Source organism: Scomber japonicus, chromosome 8 (genome assembly GCF_027409825.1).
Source record: "Scomber japonicus isolate fScoJap1 chromosome 8, fScoJap1.pri, whole genome shotgun sequence".
Taxonomy (NCBI): Eukaryota; Metazoa; Chordata; class Actinopteri; order Scombriformes; family Scombridae; genus Scomber; species Scomber japonicus.
Window position 1 is genome coordinate 31,552,616 of NC_070585.1, and position 7,231 is coordinate 31,559,846.

Below are 7,231 nucleotides of genomic sequence, written 5' to 3' on the forward strand. Positions count from 1 at the left end.
GAGGGAGGGAGGGCGGAAAAGAGGAAGGAAGTAAAGAGAGAAGGAAGGGAGGAAGGAAGGAAGGAAGTGAGGAAGGAAGAAAGGCAGGAAGGAATGAGGAAGGAAAGGAGTAAGGAGGGAGGCAGAGAAAGAAAGGAGTAAGGACGGAGGGAGAGAAGGAAGGCAGGAAGAAAGGAAGGAAGTGAGGAAAGAAGGAAGGGATGAAGGAAAGGTGGAAGGAGATAGGGAGGGAGGGAGGGAGGGAGGAAAAGAGGAAGGAAGTAAGGAGAGAAGGAAGGGAGGAAGGAAGGAAAGGTGGAAGGAGGGAGGAAGGGAGGGAGGAAGGAAGGAAGGAATGAGGAAGAAAAGGAGTCAGGAGGGAGGGAGAGAAGGAAGGAAGGAAGGAAGGAAGGAAGGAAGGAAGGAAGGAGGGAAATCGGCCTGAAAGTCACAGCGTTTGATCAAAGGAAAGGCCAACGTGTCTGCCGCCGCCCACTAACTGCTGCTGGTGACCTTTGACCTTTGACCTCCCGCCGATGCTGAGTAAGAGCAGAGAGCAGGAAGTGAAGACTGAGAGAAGGAAGGCAGGAAGGACGGAAGGAAAGAAGGAAGGGATGAAGGAAAGGTGGAAGGTGGGAGGGAGGGAGGAAAAGAGGAAGGAAGCAAGGAGAGAAGGAAGGAAGAAAGTAAGGAGGGAGGAAAAGAGGAAGGAAGTAAGGAGAGAAGGAAGGGAGTAAGGAAGGAAGGAACGAACGAAGGAAGGATGGAAGGAAGAAATGAGGAAGGAAAGGAGTAAGGAGTGAGGGAGAGAAGGGAGGGAGGAAGGAAGGAAGGAAGGAAGGAAGGAAAGGTGGAAGGAGGGAGGGAGAGAAGGAAAGGAGGAAGGAAGGAGTCAGGAGGGAGGGAGCCGACTAACTGCTGCTGGTGACCTTTGACCTTTCACCCCCACCGCCGATGCTGAGTAAGAGCATAGAGCAGGAAGTGAAGACTGAGAGAAGGAAGGCAGGAAGGAAGTGAAGAAAGAAGGAAGGGATGAAGGAAAGGTGGAAGGAGGGAGGGAGGGCGGAAAAGAGGAAGGAAGTAAAGAGAGAAGGAAGGGAGGAAGGAAGGAAGGAAGTGAGGAAGGAAGAAAGGCAGGAAGGAATGAGGAAGGAAAGGAGTAAGGAGGGAGGCAGAGAAAGAAAGGAGTAAGGACGGAGGGAGAGAAGGAAGGCAGGAAGAAAGGAAGGAAGTGAGGAAAGAAGGAAGGGATGAAGGAAAGGTGGAAGGAGATAGGGAGGGAGGGAGGGAGGGAGGAAAAGAGGAAGGAAGTAAGGAGAGAAGGAAGGGAGGAAGGAAGGAAAGGTGGAAGGAGGGAGGAAGGGAGGGAGGAAGGAAGGAAGGAATGAGGAAGAAAAGGAGTCAGGAGGGAGGGAGAGAAGGAAGGAAGGAAGGAAGGAAGGAAGGAAGGAAGGAAGGAGGGAAATCGGCCTGAAAGTCACAGCGTTTGATCAAAGGAAAGGCCAACGTGTCTGCCGCCGCCCACTAACTGCTGCTGGTGACCTTTGACCTTTGACCTCCCGCCGATGCTGAGTAAGAGCAGAGAGCAGGAAGTGAAGACTGAGAGAAGGAAGACAGGAAGGAACAGAGATGATACTACAAAATAAAGTCTGGCATCTCCAAGAAAATAAATACATATATAGAGACATAAAGTGCATGAAGTGCGTAAGTCAGTACAAGAGTAATTAAACATAATAATAAAAATAAATGAAATTAAAAGTGAAATAAATAAAAAAAGAAAGAGGAAAAGGGCAAGACATATTATATTTCTCCAAAGTAATTCTTGAAATCAAATAACTGATTCTTAGTAATCAAATTAACTAAGTGTTGAATTTTCTTATCTTTATTGTTATAGTATAAAAGTATATCTTTGGCTTTCAAATTAATTGGTATGTTGGACTGTGAGGTGATGTAAACTTAATTTTTTTTCCAAAAAGGGAGGGAGAGAAGGAAGGAAGGAAGGAAGGAAGGAAGGAAGGAAGGAATGAGGAAGGAAAGGAGTAAGGAGGGAGGGAGAGAAGGAAAGGAGTAAGGAGGGAGGGAGAGAAGGAAGAAAGGAGAGGAGGGAGGAAGACAGGAAGGAAGGAAGGAAGGAAGGAAGGAATGAGGAAGGAAGGTAATGGAGAGGAAAGAAAGAGAGAAGGAAGGAGGGAGGGAGGGAGGAAGGAAGGAATGAGGAAGGAAGGAAGGAATGAGGAAGGAAAGGAGTAAGGAGGGAGGGAGAGAAGGAAAGGAGTAAGGAGGGAGGGAGAGAAGGAAGAAAGGAGAGGAGGGAGGAAGACAGGAAGGAAGGAAGGTAATGGAGAGGAAAGAAAGAGAGAAGGAAGGAGGGAAGGAAAGAAGGAGGGAGGGAGGGAGGAAGGGAGGAAGAAAGGGGGGACGGAGGAAGGAAAGAAGGAAGGGAGGGAAGTTTTATAATAAAGAAGGAAAAAAAACATTTTTTTCCCAAAAAATCTGGGAAAAATTACATTCAACTTCGGTATTACAAAATACACAATTAACATCAATATTGACACATTTTGACAAAAAAATGATTAGTGGGGTAAATGTTACGTATAATTTTATATTGAACTTCTTTGATTTTATTAGAGATAGCAAATTTATGTGGAAGGAGCCATGCTGTTTTCCAATTAATATCAGAAAAAGAGGAGGACCATACAAATTTCCCCCTCCTTGATAGCTGTCAATCATGATGAGTCGCGATGACGTCACGTAGTTGTTTCTCCTTTCAGCAGGAAAAAAAAGGAAGTGGATGAAAGTTGACTAGAAAAGGTAAAAGTATCCTGTTTAGCAAGCCCAAACAAAAAAGCAGCGCGCAAAAGAGGAAGGAAAGAAAGAAGTAGTATGAGGGAAAAGCTAAAATGATCAAATTAGACACGTTTTTTACTCAAACTCAGGTAACCCAGGCAACCCAGGCAACAGCCAGCTAGCGCGCCGCCGGAAGCTAGCGTTAGCTTGCTAGCTAGCTCCGTAAATGGAGCGACATTGACCCCCGCGTCCCGCTTCTCCGGACTCAGTGGACTGGATATACTCTCTATGAGACCAGCAAAGCTTCTCCGGACTCTGTGGACTGGATATACTCTCTATGAGACCAGCAGAGCTTCTCCGGACTCAGTGGACTGGCTTTACTCTCTATGAGACCAGCAAAGCTTCTCCGGACTCAGTGGACTGGATATACTCTCTATGAGACCAGCAGAGAGGACTTTGGACCTGAGCAGCATCATAAATGACTTTGCTGAGCGCGAGGCCCGTAAGATGAACTTCTAATGAGTGAGTACAGCTTCTCTTTGCTATGAAGTGGAATTAGTGGGATTTAAATCTATGGCAATGTACTTGTAACCTCATATGGGAGCGTAACTATGTTCCCCGGGTCCTATGTTCCCCGATTGCGGCTAACTCGGTTGCTAGGTCAGCGGCTAACTCGGGTGCTAGCTCGCCTGCTGGCTCAGCGGCTAACTCGGTTGCTAGCTCGGCGGCTAACTCAGCTAACTGGCTAACTGTAGACGGGATCATCCCTATGTTCCCCGGTCACATACAAAGCGGAGAACATAGGAATGATCCCGGCATATAATGAGCTGTGTTTTTCTTGATGGTTATGCTTATGGACATACTGTGCAAGATATCTTTGTGTAGCTTTGTACTTTGTTAGTGTCGGCTATATTTGAATGTTTGATAGTTTGGAGACATCATCAGGCTGTGGTAGTTTGAGCCCAGGTGAGATAAGTGTTGATATGGAGCTTTGGTTGCTGTCCAGGATGAGTGTGTGGTCAGGGTAGAAAATGTCCTCGAGCAAGATGGTGAACCCTAAATGACTTATTATTGGATTTGGAGTCCAGATTTTATTAAATGTAACCTTATATTTTACTTTTATTTGTATTTAGTCCAGCTTTTATTAACTTATTCACTTCGTGTTGTCCTCCCTGGTCAAATTGACCCCGTTTGTTTTGACTGTTCCTTCCTTCCTTCCTTCCTTCCTTCCTCTGTCCTTGTTTCCTTTCTTTTTTCCTTCCTTCCTTCCTTTCTCCCTCCCTCCCTCCTACCTCCCTTATTTCCTCCATCATTCCTTCCTTATTCCCTTCCTCCCTCCCTTCTTTCCTTCTTCCTCCCTTCCTTCCTTCTTCCTCCCTCCTTTCCTTACTCCTTTCCTTCCTTCTTCCTCCTTTTATTCCTTATCTCGAGTTCTCTCGTGTGTGTCCAAGCGTGTGCGCTTGTGTTTAGGGTGGGGGTGAGGGCACAAAAATAATTGCACCGGGGCCTATCACCATGATGTTACGCTGCAGTTCATGGATATTCTTGTGAATTTATTTTGTAAATGATCAGAAAAATAAAAACTTACCTAAAACCTAAGTATACTTGAAGCCTCCAGTGCTCAAACACTGAGAATGGACTTTAAACATATTCAGACATTCTGGATTATTCAGTGAGGCAGGAGAAGATGTCTTTTAGCAATTTTCCAAACAGTAATTGAGTTTTTTGGGTGAAAAAAACATATAAAACACACTTTAATATTCATCAGTGTTCTCTTAACCCTCCTGTTGTCCTCTGGTCAAGGAAAGGAGGGAGGAAGGGAGGGAGGAAAGGAGAGAGGAAGGGAGGGAGGAAAGGAGAGAGGGAGGGAGGGAGGGAGGAAAGGAGAGAGGGAGGAAGAAGGGATGAAAGGAGGGAGGAAGGAAGGAAGGAAGGGAGGAAGAAGGAACAAAAGGAGGGAGGGAGGGAGGAAAGAAGGAAGGGAGGAATAAGGAAGGAAAGGATGGAGGAAAGAAGGAAGGAAAGGAGGGAGGAAAGAAGGAAGGAAAGGAGGGAGGAAAGAAGGAAGGAAAGGAGGGATGGAGGGAGGAAGAAGGAAGGAAAGGAGAGAGGGATGGAGGAAAGGAGAGAGGGAGGGAGGAGGGAAGGAAGGAAGGGAGGAAGGAAAGGAGGGAGGGAGGGAGGAAAGGAGGAAGAAGGAAGGAAAGGAGAGAGGGAGGTAGGATGGAAGGGAGGAAGAAGGAAGAAAAGGAGAGAGGGAGGGAAGGAAGGAATAAGGGAGGAAAGGAGGGAGGGAGGAAGGGAAGGAAAGGAGGGAGGGAGGAAGGAAAGGAGGGAGGGAGGAAGGGAAGGAAAGGAGGGAGGGAGGAAGGGAAGGAAAGGAGGGAGGGAGGAAGGAAAGGAGGGAGGAAGGAAAGCGAGGACGACAGTTGATTAAAGGAGAAACAAACTAAATCTGATGTTAGAAACACAATCAAAGCTCTTCTAGTATAATATATAATATAATTAAAGGGAAAATCAGGTGTTTTTCAGTGTGTGTGCTGGTTTCTCTTTGTTCTCCACGCTTCCTGTTTCCACTTCCAGTCCGCCGAGCTGCTTTTCTGATCTGCAGCGAGCAGCTTGACAACCTTTTGCTCATCCGAGGAAAATTCCATTATAGGCTGTTAGGACATGAGTAATGGCAGCTCTCCGGTTAACCGGCTCGGAGAGAAGCAGACTAATGCTCGGCCATCAGTTTGCCTTCCTCACAGACAGATATTTGGCTCGTGTTTTTTTGCGGCTCTTCTGCTGCTGCTGCTGCTTCTCTCCGCTTTCTCTTCTGCTTCAAGCCCGAAGGAGAAGTGAGAAGCAGGTGTTTTTAAAAAAAGAAAGGATCATCTATTCAGACTGCACGCCTTGTGTCTCTGAAACGCTTCTCAAAACATCCACAGAGGATTTTTCATTCACTGAATTTGGCTTTTGTTTGTCTTTAAAAAAAAAGAAAAGAAAGAAAAAGAGGAGTAAGGAGGCAGGGAGAGAAGGAAGGAAGGAAGGAAGGAAAGGAGTAAGGAGGGAGGGAGGGAGGGAGGGAGGGAGGGAGAGAAGGAAGGAAAGGAGAGAGGGAGGAAGGATGGAAGGGAGGAAGGGATGAAGGAAAGGTAGAAGGAGGGAGTGAGGGAGGAAGTGAGGAAGGAAGAAAGGAGGGAAGGAATGAGGGATGGACGAAGGAAGGAAGGGATGAAGGAAGGAAAGGTGGAAGGAGGGACGGAGAGAAGGAAAGAATCGAATGAAGGAAGGGCGGAAGGGATGAAGGAAGGAAGGAAGGAAGGAAGAAATGAGGAAGGAAAGGAGTAAGGAGGAAGTGAGGGAGGGAGAGAAGGAAGGAAGGAAGGAAGGAAGACACACAGACAGATATTTGGCTCGTGTTTTTTTGCGGCTCTGCTGCTGCTGCTGCTTCTCTCCGCTTTCTCTTCTGCTTCAAGCCCGAAGGAGAAGTGAGAAGCAGGTGTTTTTAAAAAAAGAAAGGATCATCTATTCAGACTCTGAAACGCTTCTCAAAACATCCACAGAGGATTTTTCATTCACTGAATTTGGCTTTTGTTTAAAAAAAGAAAGAAAAGAGGAATAAGGGATGAAGGAAAGGAGTAAAGAGGGAGGGAGGAAAAGAGGAAGTGAGGAAGGAAGTGAGGAAAGAAGGAAGAGATGAAGAAAAGGTGGAGGGAAGGAGGGAGGAAGGAAGGAAAGGAGTAAGGAGGGAGGGAGAGAAGGAAGGAAAGGAGAGAGGGAGGAAAGATGGAAGGGAGGAAGAAGGAAAGGAGGAAGGAAGGAAAAAAGGAATGAAGAAGGAAAGGAGTAAGGAGGGAGGGAGAGAAGGAAGGCAGGAAAGGTGAAAGGTGGAAGGAGGGAGGGAGAGAAGGAAAGGATCGATGAAGGAAGGACTGAGGAAGGAAAGGAGTAAGGAGGGAGGGAAGGAGAGAAGGAAGGCAGGAAGGGAGGAAGGAAAGGTGGAAAGATGGAAGGGATGAAGGAAAGGTGGAAGGGAAGGAGGGAGGAAAAGAGCAAGGAAGTAAGGAGAGAAGGGAGGAAGGAAGGGATGAAGGAAAGGTGGAAGGAGGGAGGGAGAGAAGGAAAGGATCGAAGGAAGGAAGGCAGGACGGAAGGAAGGAATGAGGAAGGAAAGGAGTAAGGAGGGAGGGAGAGAAGGAAGGCATGAAGGAAAGGTGGAAGGAAGGAGGGAGGGAGGAGAAGGGAAGAAGGAAGGAAGGAAAGGAGTAAGGAATGAGGGAGAGAAGGAAGGAAGGACGGAAGGAAGGAAGGATGGAAGGAAGGAAGTGAGGAAGGGAGAAATGAAGGAATGAATGAGGAAGGAAAGGAGTAAGGGGGGAGGGAGAGAAGGAAGGAAGGAAGGACGGACAGACGGAAGGAAGGAAGTGAGGAAGTGAGAAAGGGAGAAAGGAGGGAGGGAGGGAAGGAAGGCAGGAAGGAA